Source organism: Myodes glareolus, chromosome 6, assembly GCF_982192425.1.
Source record: "Myodes glareolus chromosome 6, mMyoGla1.1, whole genome shotgun sequence".
NCBI lineage: Eukaryota > Metazoa > Chordata > Mammalia > Rodentia > Cricetidae > Myodes > Myodes glareolus.
The window spans coordinates 21,712,301-21,728,224 of record NC_142031.1 but is presented as its reverse complement, the minus strand read 5'-3'; the positions used below and the strand labels follow the sequence as shown (position 1 = coordinate 21,728,224).

General features: G+C 38.9%; 2 pseudogenes; both read left to right on the top strand.

Annotated features, from left to right (window-relative positions):
- The first annotated feature begins 701 nt into the window (after positions 1-701).
- Positions 702-1,655, top strand: LOC146894151 (vomeronasal type-1 receptor 48-like; annotated as a pseudogene).
- A 5,631-nt stretch (positions 1,656-7,286) lies between these two features.
- LOC125388420 (vomeronasal type-1 receptor 52-like) lies at positions 7,287-14,817 on the top strand (annotated as a pseudogene).
- The last annotated feature ends 1,107 nt before the right edge of the window (positions 14,818-15,924 follow it).

The following is a 15,924-nucleotide window of genomic DNA, read 5'->3' as shown; positions in this document are numbered from 1 at the left end:
CTCATGATGAATTCCAGACACAGAAACATGGCTGTTCACATGGTCTAGAGGAAGTGACTGGAACTCAGCCTCAGAGTCCTCAAAGTTACGCTCTGAGACAATGGCAGGTCACTGTGAGAATTTGAAGTAGTTTATGAGGGATCACAATACTCAACATTTGTAATAAAACTAAATTAAGAATATTTGGTAATAAAGAAACAGAACCAAGAGGGCACTGAAATAAATGACCCTGTCCATGTCAAATCCATTGGCGTTCTGTCCTTGCAAAGGTGGCATTTCTAGTTCATGCAGTCTTCCTAATTCAGGCTCACCACAAACAACTGCTTGTGTCCCCGACGATGAAAACTCTGCACGGGAGAACAGGACTGTTCATAGGGAAGCTCTCACAGCAGCAGTGGGGACGGAAGTGTGCTCTGTGATGCACAGTTGTTGGTTTACATGAATGCCATGTAAAGGGAGCTCACAAAGGACAGAGAACCATGACACTGGGAAAGCACTAGGACAACGGGGACAAAGGGTGTCTTCTGAGGTTGGGGTGAGCTGACGTAGAGGATTCCAATGGAGAAGCATAAACTGAGCTCAACTGGTTATGTATTCCCAAGGTGATAGCATTGTTTAAGATTCACAGTCAAGGCTGTCTGGGATGAGGGGTCTCTTGCTTTTTCCCACAAGATTTACTCTGTGCTTCTTGACCATATAAGATGAATCAGAAGAGCAAGCTGTACACTTACACTAACATTAGAAACACCTTCTTCTCTGAGATAAGCATCGGGATCTCAGGCAACAGTGTCCTTCTCCTCTTCCATGTCCTCACATTCAGTAGTGAGCACAAGCCCAGACTCACTGACTTGCCCATTGGCTTCTTGGCTATAATCCACCTACTGATGCTGCTGGTTGCAAGCATCATAGCTACTGATATTTTCATGTTTCATCAAGGATGGGACGACATCACATGTAAATCTCTTATCTTCTTATACATATTTTTGAGGGGTCTCTCTGTTTGTGCCACCTGCTGGCTGAGTGTGCTCCAGGCCATCACTCTCAGCCCCAGAAACTCCTGTTTAGCAAAGTTCAAAAGGAAATTATCCCCATGTCACAACTTGTGGTCCTTGTTTGCCCTTTGTTCTGTCTATTCATCCATTTCCACTAACCTTTTCATCTCCATGGTTAAGTCCCCTAATGTGACCTCAGACCACCTACTGTATATTTCTGAATCCTGCTCTATTGTACATTTCATTTTCCCAATGAAATACGTGATGTCCACATTGTTCATCTTCAGGGACGTTTTCGTTATGGGTATCATGATCTTCTCCAGCGGGTACATGCTGATTCTCCTGTGCAGACACAAGAAGCAGGTCCAGCATCTTCACAGCTATAGCCTCTCTCAGAAAGCATCACCAGAGCAAAGGGCCTCCCGGACCATCCTGCTGCTCTTGTGCTTCTTTGTGCTCATGTGTATCTTGGGTAGCTTTATGATATTTTCAATGCATATGTTCAAAGATGATCCAATATTCTACCTTATCCTGTTACTTATGAGCCATAGCTATGCCTCAGTCAGTCCTTTTGTGTTCATCAGCACTGAAAAGGATATAATTGGCCTTTTAAGGTCCATGTGTGAGAGGACAGTGACTATTTGATTATTCAGTGATGGGTAAGTATCTTCAAAATGAAACTATGTTAAGTCAGATCCTCAAATCTCTTTTAACATGTTGTGAGGCAAATTTCTCCAGAAGGATTCATTTCATACCACACTCTGTGGCCCACTCATAGAAGCCTTCCAGTCCTGCCTCAGGGTTCCAGTACTGTGTTTTCTGGATGAATATTTTTTCTGTTGAGTTAAACTCCATATTTATAGGCTGAGGAGATAATGTGTGGCTAAGAAGACTTGCTGTGCAAAAGCAATGACCAGAATGCAGTATACAAGCTCACACAAAGACATGCGGTTTGGCCATGGATATGCACCTATCCTATGCAACTGGACATACCAATAGGAGGCTCCCTGGGTTATCTAGTCAAGAGACTGGCTTTGCAATCAGTAAGAGAATTTGTCTAGATGGATAAGATAGACATGGAAAGAGAAGGACATCTGCAGCATGGATTCTAATTGGTATTAGTAATCAAAACCCAGAGACATTTACAGGGGTTAATGCTGAATAACAGAGAAGCAGAGCTCCCCCTACTAGAGAACTCTTTTACCTCTACCAATGTTAATACAAAAGGGGTGATCCTGTCCTCAGACTGCATCTCCAGATTGCATCTGTCTTCATCAAACCTCAGACTTCACTGCCCCTCAGACTTGTCCTGCCTTATATTCTCCTTCTCCAACCAGCCAAATCAGTCCTGTCTCCACCTTCCTAGTCCTGGGATTAAAGTCATGGGATCTGAAATGCTGGGATTTGTAAAAGGAGATTGCACTTCTGTTTCCCAGACACCCAGACATGAATAATCACTCAAGAACTATATTAATTGCAACACTGTTTGGCCAACGGCTCAGGCATATTCCTAGAAAGTTCTTACATTTCAAATTCATCTATTTTTATTATTTTATATTTTAGCAAGAGGATCATGTTTTCTTACCTCACACCTTGCTTCTTGGGTGGATACATGGCATCTATCTGACTCTGTCTTCTTTCTCCATGCATTCAGGTTAGATTTCCCACTTAGCTATATTCTTCCTGCCATAAGCCAAAACAGCTTCTTTATTTGCCAATGATAGGAAAACATATTCATAGCATAAAGAGGGAGATTCCACATCAGGGATTAAATGTGCTTACCCCCTCTGCCTGGTCTCTGTGGCTAACTAATTGCTTAGCTCTGCACTCTGAACTTTAGGCAAGGTTTATTTGTTAAAACACAAACAAAATGTCACTACATTTCCCCTTTTTTCTAAAAGAAAAAATAAGTATATAACTAATATAAGAAAAACTATTTACAATAAGTATGATAGCTATATATGATATATACAGGCAATAACTACGTCAACTTATCTAATCCATTTGCATATGACAAATTCAGAGAAAATACTCCATTATCTATCCTATCTTAGTGAATCTGAATTCTTGTACATAATTTAATTCCTATCAAAACCTGTGTTACCATCCAAAATAAACTTTTAATATCTTTCAACCTTATATACTTTATGTTTCTTTAGTGAATTTCTTGTCTAAGCCTCATAAACAAGGATATTGTAACTACCTAGTCTTCAACTACCTCAAAGACCTGAGAAAGAAATAATATTAACTGAGTAAACAGGAAGCAGACCAATTCCAAAAATATTAGTAATGACAGAAACAACAGTCATTTGGATGCCTGGACAGTCATCCAAAGCTCCTCTGCAATATTAGGTCATCCATCTTTGGCCTAGACCCCTAGCATATCCGACAGCCTTTTTTGCGAAGCAGGATATTTTGTGTCCTGCTTGTTTAATTAGGACAGCATATTGTCAGCAATCAAAGCAGGGACATTTTTCTTGCTTTGTGTCTTACTTTTGCCACAAAGAAGGTAAATTCCACATAGAGTTTTTCGGTGCCCATTATCTTCTCTGGAGTAGATTGATGCTACCAGAAGCAGACATATCTCATTGTCATAAAAAAGAAGAACCTAGGTTATTAAAACACCTTATATTCCATATTCTGTAGATCTCTGAAGTGTTTGAAAATGACCTGTTTATCTTAAATATATCTTTGTTTGACCTTGAAAGCATACCTAATGTGACTACAAGTTCGATTTTACTAGGTGATTAACTACTAACCTATATTTTCTTATTATCCTAAACAGTTGGTTATAATAATTTTTAAGGACTAGGAATTTGTATTACATTGTTAAATGAGCTGTATAGGTACAATACCTTGAACAAGATTTGAAATGTATGCATAGTGTATTTTTAAAAAATTAATCTCAAATTTTTATCAATATTCAAAATTTGTATATAATTTACAAAAGTCAAATCCATTGTAAAGCTAGTAGTTGGCAGACTAGTAGTTGCTGTTAAAGAGTAGATTCAATAATCTTATCATATCTATATCCTCCCTTTTTCTCTTCAGAGTAGATTCAGATTAGATTCAATAATCTATCCTTTTATCATGTCATGGTTATAATATCCATAATCCATTGAACAAACAAAACCCACACACCCCATTTATTGGGAATGTGGGCATCACATTCTTAAATTTTTCGTGCTGTCTGGAGATGATGGTATCTTTAGGTAATGCTGAAAGAACAGAAAGGTTTAATTCTCTTGTTAAGTCTATGTATAATGGGATGTGTAGGGCTTGTCTCAAGTCCTGATTAGAGTAATCTATGAGGCTGGATCATTTCAGCTAGACACCTCAAAATTGTTCTGAAGAATTTGTAGTCCAAAGTTAATCTTTAAATGGTACTATCAGCTGAATAGCATCATACAATGCAGGTAGAATTGTTGTGGAGCTCTATTTTCTTCCTGGAGACTTCAAATATTACTGTAGGAAAATTTATTGTTCACTGTGGAAAACTTCATTTACATCAAAACAGTAAGTTTGAACTTCAATATACACATATTCAAAGAAGGGTACCATAGAGATGAAAATAGTTATGAGGAGAAGTAAAATTTTGAAAGCAGAGTTTTGATAACCTTAGTCCCTAGATTTTATTTTCTTTCTGTCCCATGCCAGGTGGCTACTGATATGAAATAGTTATAAATTTCCTGAATTAAAATCACCAATAAACTGAGGTGAAATGAGCATATGCTGTTAAGAATCTTTTAAAAACCAGAGCACCAGCTTTGGCATGTAGTAATTCTATATCCTTTGATATCTGTGAATATCTTAAAGGGAATACCCTAAGCCTGGGCCCTAAGCACTGACAAAATGCCTGCTGGTAAATATAAATGCAGGACTCTGCTTATCCCTAGGGGAGAAAAATGGAGGCCTGGCAGTGAGAAACTGTTTCCATGTAACTGAAATACATAGGAAACAGTTCTGAACTATGAGAATTAATTCCAAATTTGCAACAGAAACAGAAGTCAGCTACAGCAAAAAAATCTACAGCAAAAAACAGTTACTTTATTCACAAAGCAATAATTTCAAAAAGCCTTGGTTTTTGATTTAGCCTTTATCTGACCCTTTGGTTCTGCTCATGAAAAGATGGTTTCACAATTACTGTATAATATTGCAGCTTGTAGCAGGAAGCCAAGAAATTCTAGATTTTAGAGGGCCCATTGGTTGAATCACATTATTGACAGCTCTTAGATCTGTCACCATTCTCCATTTTTCAAGTTTTTTTTAACAGCAAATACAGGAGAATTTCAAAGACTGGTTAATTCTTCAGTATGTTGAGCATCTAATTGCTCCTGTACCAGCTTCTCTAAAGACAAACATCAAAGGACATTGGTTTACCCATTTATGATTTTTTTTTTGGTCAACAAGTTTAAAGTTAGGACTGTTAGCACCTCTGAGAGTTTGTCAGGTGTCGTTTCATGTTTTTGTTCAGTCTGAATGGTCAGTATCTGTTTTTATAGTACCTTAAAATATCCTTCCCAGAAACATGAATTGGTTTCTAAGACTGAAAGAATGTTTATCTAGGTATTCCATTATTGTAACAGATCATGACCCCATAGATTCACTGCTTTATGAGCCACATACAGACTCAGCCTTCCTCTCTGTCCTTCTAGTCCTATGCATTCAACCCATCTCATGCTTTGTTTACCTGAGATTGGGTTCCAATTCCTAAGAATTGAACATCTGTCTCCTGAAGAAGCCAATTTAGATGCCAAGATTCTGGAGTAATAATAGTCAATCTGCACCTATGTCTAATAATCCTTCCATTATAATGTTATTTATTCATACTCTCAGCTTTGGTCTTTGATTGTTTGTAGAAGTCTACCACAATACATGTTTTCTATTGGAATTTTTGATTCATCCTCCATGGTTATTCTATCATTCAGAGCAGTATGGGTTTTTATAATAGATGTTGGATTTTCTAATTTTCCTGGGAAGGTGTGTCTTCCACAGTGACTGGGAATGACTGGACCATGTTCAATCTAGGGGCCTGCAAGAGGTCCCTCAAGGAGTTTCCCAATTGTAACGGGTTTCCTTGTTTGTCTGTTTTTGCTCTACACTCATTGGTCCAGTGTTTGCCTTTGCCACATCTTCTGCATAACTCAGACGATTGGGGCTTCTATTTGGGGGATTCCCAGAAGAAACATTATTTCTAAAAATGCTCTGTCTACAATCCCTTCTCAGATATCATATTCTACCACAATAAAAGCATTTGGTATTTTGATGTCTCTTCATACATTTGGAAATTTTTTCTACTACTTCAGCCTCAGTGTTATAGTCAAATGACTCAATATTGGCTGTGTGTAGGATCCATTCATCCATTAGTTCTGTTCTGATCTTTAAGGATCCAAGTATCATTTTGTATTATACTTTAGCATTTTCAAAAGCCAGAGATTCAATGAATACTTGTCTACCTTCTGGATATGCTACCCCTATATGTACAACTTTAGTTAATCTTTGTAAAAAGTCACTAAATGTTTCTATTGGGCCTTGTATAACCTTACTATATGATTCAATTTTTTTTCCTAGTTTTTGAATCTTGTTCCAAGCATTTAAGGCTATTGTATGGTATAGGGGCAATATGTGTTCATTGTATGTTTGACAGGGTTTCCCTGTGTAACAGCCCTAGCTGTCCTGGAACTAGCTCTGCAGACCAGGCCAACCTCAAACTCTTGGAGATTCGCCTGCCTTATGACTCTGGGTGCTGGGATTAAAGGTGTGCTTCACCACTGCCCAGCATACCAGCATTTTTAATGGAACTATGATAAGAATATTTGATCTGTCAATAAATGGACAAGAAAACATTAATATAATTACTCTGTGAGAGTCTAGTCCATGGGCACTCTTTTGTTGTTGTAAATGGCAAGCAGGCTGCTTTTTGTCCCACCCAGCTGCCAGCCGCCAGGCTAGCTTTAACCAAAATAATTACACAGAAACTGTATTCATTTAAACACTACCTGGCCCATTATTTCTAGTCTCTTATTGGCTAACTCTCACATATTAGTTTAACCCATCTCCATTAATGTATATTGTCCCTTGACTGTGGCTTACCAACATGAGTCTAACCAGTGTCCATCTCAGAGAGGAGACCCATGTCATCTGCCACACTTCCCTTCTTCCCAGCATTCTGTTCTGTCTACTCTGACCACCTAAGGGCTGCCCTACCAAAAGGCCAAGGCAGTCTCTTTATTTAACCAATGAAAGCAACAGAAATACAGAAGGACCTCCTACACCACTCTTTCCTTGGCAAAGATGATGCCAGTGAAAACCAAGTGAGACACTGCCCAGAGAAATGTACATATGATGTAATAAAAAGGATTTTTTCTATAGTATATGCAGTGTTATTGTTGAACAAAGTTGACATCCTGATAGAGGTTAAGCATGGGGCATGTAAACTAGCCACAGTCAGGAAAGATTAGGATAAGTGAGAGAGTTAGGATGGATTCTGGGTGGCTTGTGGGAGAGCTGAGATCTTAGTAGGCTGAGGGTGAATTGGGATGCATATATACACCTTCTTGGTAATGTTCCTTTTCTGGATGAAGAAGACAATGATGTAATAAAGGAGTTTCTTGATTTCTCTTTAGACAGCTACTATATGATTCTACCCTGCATAATACGAATAAAGACAATTTACCATACTGTAAAACCAATATCAGAAATGCCCAGATAAGCATTGGCATCTCAGCCAACAGCTTCCTTCTCCTCATCCACATCTTCATGTTTCTTTGTGGACACAGGCCAAAACTCAGTGACCTGACCATTGACTTTGTGGCCTTAACACACCTAATGATGGTGCTTATTGTTGTGTATGTAACTTAAGACATTTTTATATCATCAGGGGGATGAGATGACATCACGTGTAAACTTCTTATCTTCTTGCACAGTTTTTCATGGGGCTATCCATGTATGCCAAGTGCCCATTGAGTGTCTTCCAGGCCATCATCCTCTACTTTCAAACACTCATTTAGTGAAGTACAAACAATTCCACTCACCATCTCTCATGTTTTTTTATTTTCCTGTGTATCTTCTATACCATCAATGGAAGTCATATCATTATAACAGCTATTGCTACCCTCAATCTCATATCAGATTTTATATATATATATATATATATATATCACGGAATCTTGCTCTTTCCTACCAATGGGTTATTCAGTAAAACACATGCTCTCCATACTGCTGGCTTTCAGGAATATCTTCCTTATCAGACTCATGGGTCTCCTGACTTAGTGCTTGGTGACTCTTGTACAGGCATGAGATTCAGTCCCTGTGCCCTCAGACTACAAACCTTCCTTCAAAAGCATCTTTAGAGCAAAGGGCCCTCCAGACCATCCTGCTGCATATGTTTCTTTTTGGTGATATTAACTTTGGGTAGTATTATCTCCTACTCAAAACTGTGTTTTATGGAAATCCAGTGCTGTATATGTCCTTATTCTTGTGGTCCATAGTTACATCACAGTCAGTCCTCTGCTTATTATTGGTGATGAAAAACATATAATTAACCTTTTGATATCCATGTGTGAGAGGATAGTAGCATTTGACTTTCTTTTATTGGTAAGTTCTTTTTTAAATTTTATTATTATTATTACTATTATTATTAAAAATTTTTACCTCCTCCCTTTTTCCTCCCCCTCCCTTCATTCCCCCTCCCCCTCCTTCCCCAGTCCAAAGAGCAGTCAGTGTTCCCTGCCCTGTGGGAAGTCTAAGGTCCTCCCCCCTCCATCCAGGTCTAGGAAGGTGAGCATCCAAATAAGCCAGGTTCCCACAAAGCCAGTCCATGCAGTAAAATCAAAACCCAGTGTCATTATCCTTGGCTTCTCAATCAGCCCTCCTTGTCAGCCATGTTCAGACAGTCGGGTGTGATCACATGCTCCATCAGTCAAAGTCCAGCTGACTTTGGTAAGTTCCCATTAGATCAGCCCCACCAACACAGTGGGTGGGTGGGCACACCCGTTGTGGTCCTGACTTCCTTGCTCATGTTCTCTCTCCTTCTGCTCCTCATAAGGACCTTGGGAGCTCAGTCCAGTGCTCCATTGTGGGTCTCTGTCTCCATCCATTGCCAGATGAGGGTTCTATGGTGATATGCAAGATATTCATCAGTGTGGCTATAGGATAGGGCCAATTCAGGCACCCTCTCTTCAGCTGCTCAAGGAACAAGCTGGGGACATCTCCTTGAACACCTGGGAACCCCTCTAGAGTCCAGTCTCTTGCCAACCCTAAAATGGCTCCCTTAATTAAGATATATACTTCCCTACTCCCATATCCACTCATTCCTCCATCCCAACCATCCCATTTCCCCAAGCTCTCCCCATCCTCCCCTTCTCACTTCTCTCTCCCCATCTCCCCTTACCTCCACCCCATCCCCACCCCCAAGCTCTCAATTTATGCCTGGCAATCTCTTCTACTTTCAATTTCCAGGAGGATAACTACATGTTTTTCTTTGTATTCACTTTCCTATTTAGCTTCTCTAGGATCACGAATTATAGGCTCAATGTCCTTTATTAATGGCTAGAATCCACTAATGAGTGAATACATACCATATTTCTCTTTTTGGGCATGGGTTACCTCACTCAGTAAAGTGTTTTCTATTTTCATCCATTTTCATGCAAAATTCAAGATGTCATTGTTTTTTACCGCTGAGTAGTACACTAATGCATATGTATTCCACACTTTCTTTATCCATTCTTCCATTGAGGATCATCTAGGTTGTTTCAAGGTTCTGGCTATTACAAATAATGCTGCTATGAACATAGTTGAACAAATTCTTTTGCAGTATGATAGGGCATCTCTTGGGTATATTCCCAGGAGTGGTATTGCTGGATCCTGGGGTAGGTTGATCCCGAACTTCCTGAGAAACCACCACACTGATTTCCAAAGTGCTTACACAAGTTTGCATTTCCACCAGCAATGGATGAGTGTTCCCCTTACTCCACATCCTCCCCAGCAAAGGCTATCATTGGTGTTTTTTATTTTAGCCATTCAAACAGGTGTACAATGGTATCTCAAAGTTGTCTTGATTTGTATTCCCTGATTGCTAAGGAGGTTGAGTATGACATTAATTGTCTTTTGGCCAATTGAAATTTTTCAGTTGAGAATTTTCTGTTCAGTTCAGAGCCCCAATTTTTAATTGGGATAATTAGCATTTTAAAATCTAGTTTCTTGAGTTCTTTATATATTTTTGAGATCAGACCTTTGTCTGTTGCAGGGTTGGTGAAGATCTTCTCCCAATCAGTAGGTTGCCTTTTTGTCTTAATGACAGAGTCCTTTGCTTTACAGAAGCTTCTCAGTTTTAGGAGGTCCCATTTATTCAATGTTGCCCTTATTGCCTGTGTTACTGGGGTTATACATAGGAATTGCCCTCCTGTGCCCATATATTTTAGACTACTTCTCACTTTCTCTTCTATCAAGTTCAGTGTGTTCAGATTGATATTGAGGTCTTTAATCCATTTGGACTTGAGTTTTGTGCATGGTGATAGATATGGATCTATTTTCATTCTTCTACAGGTTGACATCCAGTTCTGTCAACACCATTTATTGAAGACGCTTTCCTTCTTTCATTGTATACCTTTAGCTCCCCTGTCGAAAATCAGGTGTTCATAGGTTTGTGGGTTAATATCTGGGTCTTCTATTCGATTCCATAGGTCGACTTCTCTGTTCTTATGCCAATACCAAGCTGTTTTCAATGCTGTAGTTCTGTAATAGAGTTTGAAGTCAGGAATAGTAATGCCTCCAGAAGATCCTTTATTGTATAAGATTGTTTTGGCTATCCTGGGTTTTTTACTTTTCCATATAAAGTTGATTATTTTTCTCTCAAGGTCTGTGAAGAATTTTGTTGGGATTTTAATGGAGATTGCGTTGAATCTATAGATTGCTGTTGGTAGAATTGTCATTTTTACTATGTTGATCCTACCCATCCAAGAGCATGGGAGATCTTTCTATTTTCTGGTGTCCTCTTCAATTTCTTTCTTCAATTCCTTAAAATTCTTCTCAAATAGATCTTTCACTTCCTTGGTTAGAGTTACCCCAAGATACTTTATGTTATTTGTGACTTGCGTAAAAGGTGAAGTTTCTCTGAATCCCCTCTCTGCTTCTCTATCCTTTGTGTATAGGAGGGCTACTGATTTTTTTTTTGAGTTGATCTTGTAACCTGCCACTTCACTAAAGTTATTTATCAGCTGTAGGAGTTCTTTGGTAGAGGTTTGGGGGTCACTAATGTACACTATCATATCATCTGCAAATAACGAAAGTTTGACTTCTTCCTTTCCGATTCGAATCCCCTTGATCTTCTTATGTGACCTTATTGCAATTGCTAGAACTTCAATAACTATGTTGAAGAGATGTGAGAGTGGACAGTCTTGTCTTGTTTCTGATTTTAGTGGAATGGTTTTGAGTTTCTCTCAATTTAATTTGATATTAGCTGTTGGTTTGCTATATATTGCTTTTATTATATTTAGATATGATCCATGTATCACTAACCTCTCCAAAACCTTTATCATAAAAGGGTGTTAAATTTTGTCAAATGCTTTTTCTGCATCTAATGAAATGATCGTATGGTTTTCTTCTTTCAGTTTATTTATATGATGGATTACATTGAGAGATTTTCGTATGTTAAACCAGCCCTGCATCTCTGGGATGAAGCCTACTTGATCGTAATGGATAATTTTTTAAATGTGTTCTTGGATTCTGTTTGCCAGAATTTTATTGAGTATTTTTGCTTCGATGTTCATGAGTGAGATTAGTCTCCAATTCTCTTTCTTGGTTGGGTCTTTTTGTGTTTTTGAAATCAGGGTGACTGTAGCTTCATAAAAAGAGTTTGGCAATGACTCTTCTGATTCTATTATGTGAAACACATTAAGGAGTATAAGTATCAGCTCTTCTTGGAAGTTCTGATAAAATTCTGCATTAAAACCATCAGATCCTGGACTTTTTTTTGCTTGGGAGGTTTTTTTATGACACCTTCTATTTCCACACGACTTATAGGTCTATTAAAATTGTTCACCTGGTCTTGATTTAATTTTGGTAAATGGTACTTATCTAAAAACAAGTCCATTTCTTGTACATTTTCCAACTTTGTGGCACATAAGCTTTTGTAGTAAGACCTAATGATTCTCTGAATTTCCTTAGTGTCTATTGATATATCTCCCTTTCATTTCTGATCTTCTTAATTTGCATGTTCTCTCTCTGCCGTTTGATTAGTTTGGATAAAGGTTTGTCAATCGTGTTAACTTTCTCAAAGAACCAGCTCTTTGTTTCATTGATTCTTTGGATTGTTTTCTGTGTTTCTATTTTGTTGATTTCATCCCTCAGTTTGATTATTTCCAGTCTTCTACTCCTCTTGGGTGAATCTGCTTCTTTTTTTTCTAGAGCTTTCAGCTGTGCTGTTAAATCTCTAATGTGAGCTTTCTCCATTTTCTTAATGGGGCACTTAGAGCTATGAACTTTCCTCTTAGCACTGCTTTCATAGTGTCCCATAGGTTTGGGTATGTTGTGTCTTTATTTTTGTTGAATTCAAGGAAGACTTTAATTTCTTTATTTCTTCTCATACCCAGGGGTGGTTCAGTAGTTGACTGTTCAGCTTCCATGAGTTTGGAGGATTTCTGGGGATAGAATTATTGTTAAATTCTAACTTTATTACATGGTGATCCGACAAGACACAGGTGGTTATTAATATTTTTTTGTATCTGTGGAAGTTTGCTTTGTTGCCGAGTTTGTGGTCAATTTCTGAGAAAGTTCCATGAGATGCTGAGAAGAAGGTATATTCTTTACTATTTGGGTGGAATGTTCTATAGATGTCTGTTAAATTCATTTGATTCATTACCTCCATTAATTCTCTTATTTCTCTGTTAGGTTTCTGTCTGATTGACCTGTCTATTGGTGAGAGAAGAGTATTGAAGTCTCCTACTATTAGTGTGTGTGGTTTGATGTCTGCCTTGAGTTCTATTAATGTTTCTTTTACATAAGTGGGTGCTTTTATATTAGTGGCATAGATATTCAAGATTAAGACTTCCTCCTGATGAATTGTTCCTGTTATGAGTATAAAATGTCCATCTCCATCTCTTCTGATTGATTTTAGTTTGAAGTCAATTTTGTTGGAAATTAGAATGGCCACACCTGCTTGTTTCTTAGGTCCATTTGCTTGAAAAACCTTTTCCCAACCTTTTATTCTGAGTAGATGTCTGTCTTTGTGGTTGAGGTGTGTTTCTTGTAAACAGCAGAATGTTGGATCCTGTTTTTGTATCCAGTCTCTTAGCCTGTGCCTTTTTATAGGTGAATTGAGTCCATTGATATTAAGTGATATTAATGACCAGTGGTTGTTAACTCCACTACTTTAGTAGTAGAGTTTGTGTGTTTCCCTTCTTTGAGTTGTGCTGGTGAAGCATCGCTACATGTCTGAGTTATTGTGGACATTGTTGGATTCCTTGAGTTGTGTTTTTCCTTCTATTACTTTCTGTAAGGCTGAATTTGTGGCTATGTATTGTTTAAATTTGTTTTTGTCCTGGAATATTTTGTTTTCTTCATTGATAGTGAATGAAAGCTTGGCTGTGTATAGTAGTCTGGGGTTGCATCCATGGTCTCTTAGTTTCTGCAGTACCTCTATCCAGGACCTTCTGGCTTTCATGGTTTCCATAGAGAAGTCCAGTGTAAGTCTGATAGGGTGAGTGTGCTCCTGACTCACGGCAGAAGTCCGGAAAACGGAGCACAAATTCTCATCACAAAACATCCAGAAAATCTGGACACAATAAAAAGACCAAACCTAAGAATAATAGGGGTAGAAGAAGGAGAAGAATTACAGCTCAAAGGCTCAGAAAATATATTCAACAAAGTTATAGAGTAGAACTTTCCCGACCTAAAGAACGATATTCCTATGAAGGTTCAAGAAGCATACAGAACACTGAATAGACTGGATCAAAAAAAAAATCCCCTCGCCATATAATAATCAAAACACAAAACATACAGAATAAAGAAAGAATATTAAGACTTGCAAAGGAAAAAGCTCAAGTAACTTATAAAGGTAAATCTATCAGAATTTCACCTGACTTCTCTATGGAAACCATGAAAGCCAGAAGGTCTTGGATAGATGTGCTGCAGAAATTAAGAGACCATAGATGCAACCCCAGACTACTATACCCAGCCAACCTTCCATTCACCATCACTGGAGAAAATAAGATATTCCAGGATATAAACAAATTTAAAGAAAGAATCTTTAACAAATGGTACTGGCATAACTGGATGTCAACCTGTAGAAGAATGAAAATAGATCTATATCTATCACCATGCACAAAACTCAAGTCCAAATGGATTAAAGACCTCAATATAAATCCAACCACACTGAACCTGATAGAAGAGAAAGTGGAAAGTAACCTGCAATACATGGGCACAGGAGACAATTTCCTACGTATAACCCCAGTAGCACAGACAATAAGAGCAACAATGAATAAATGGGACCTCCTGTAATGGAAAGAACACTGTCATTAAAACAAAAAGGCAATCTACTGATTGGGAGAATATCTTTACCAATCCCACATCAGACAAAGATCTGATCTCCAAAATATATAAAGAACTCAAGAAACTAGACATTAAAATTCTAAATAACCAATTATAAAATGGGGTACTGTTCAGACATCCTCTCCTCCACTGCCCAGGATCCTAGATGGGGAAGTCCCTGTGGATACCTTGGAACCCCTCTAGAGACAAGGCTCTTGCCAATCCCAAAACGGCTCCTTTGACCCTTAATCAGACTGATGACTATATTGAATATGACCATAGAACCATCGTTTGGTGATGGATGGAGATAGAGACAAAGACCCACATTGGAGCACTGGACTGAGCTCCCAAGGTCCAGTTAAAGAGCAGAAGGAGGGAGACTATGAGCAAAGGAGTCAGGACCACGAGGGGTTGTTCCACTCACTGAGACAGTGTGCCTGATCTAATGGGAGCTCACCAAATCCAGCTGAACTGGGAGTGAACAAGCATGGGATCAAACTGGACCCTATGAATGTAGCTGACAATGGGGGCAGACTGAGAAACCAATGATAATGGCACTGGAATTTGTCTCTACTGCATGTACTGGCCTTTTGGGATCCTATTCTATTTGGATGCACACCTTCCTAAGCCTGGATGGAGCAGGGAGGTCCTTGGACCTCCCACAGGTCAGGGTACCCTGCCCTCTCTTAGGACTGGAGGGAGGGAGGAAGGGTGAGTGGGGGAGTGGCAGGGAAATGGGAGGAGGGGAGGAAGTGGAAATTTTGAATGGTATTATTTATAAAGTAATAAAAAATAATCTTCTGGAAAAAAAACATTAATCTTTTGTACCCTGTATAGTTTGCAATTGCCATTGTAACCCGGAAACTATCAATGTATTGATCTTGGCAACCACAGTTATTTTCTGTTTCTCATTAGTATATCAAACATTTGAAATGAACTTGTCACAGTCTCAGTCTTGGTGTGACACTGTCAACACATGCCTGAGTAAGATGTTTCTCTCATAGGCCTTGGTGTGACCCCATCAACACATTCCTGAGTAAGATGCTTCTCTCATAGACCATCCCAGTTAGCCTTGATATGACACCGTCAACACATGCCTGAGTAAGATGTTTCTCTCATAGGCCTTCACAGTTAGTCTTGGCCCTGTGGGTAAGCACTGGTACTTACAGGGAAAACACTACCTACTAACCAAAGGAAAGAATCCACCAAAAAGACAGCTTTTAATCCAACAAGTGCAGATTATGCTTTCCATATGTGCTTTCCTTGGTGTGTGGCCTTCACTGGAGGATGGTCCACCCACCAGGAGCTGCACCCTTACAGAAAGTTCACCCTCCCTCTTCCTACAGCTGTCCACTGTCCACAAAGGGCATGGAGGAGACTCTAGGGAGATGATAGGAAAGGGTCA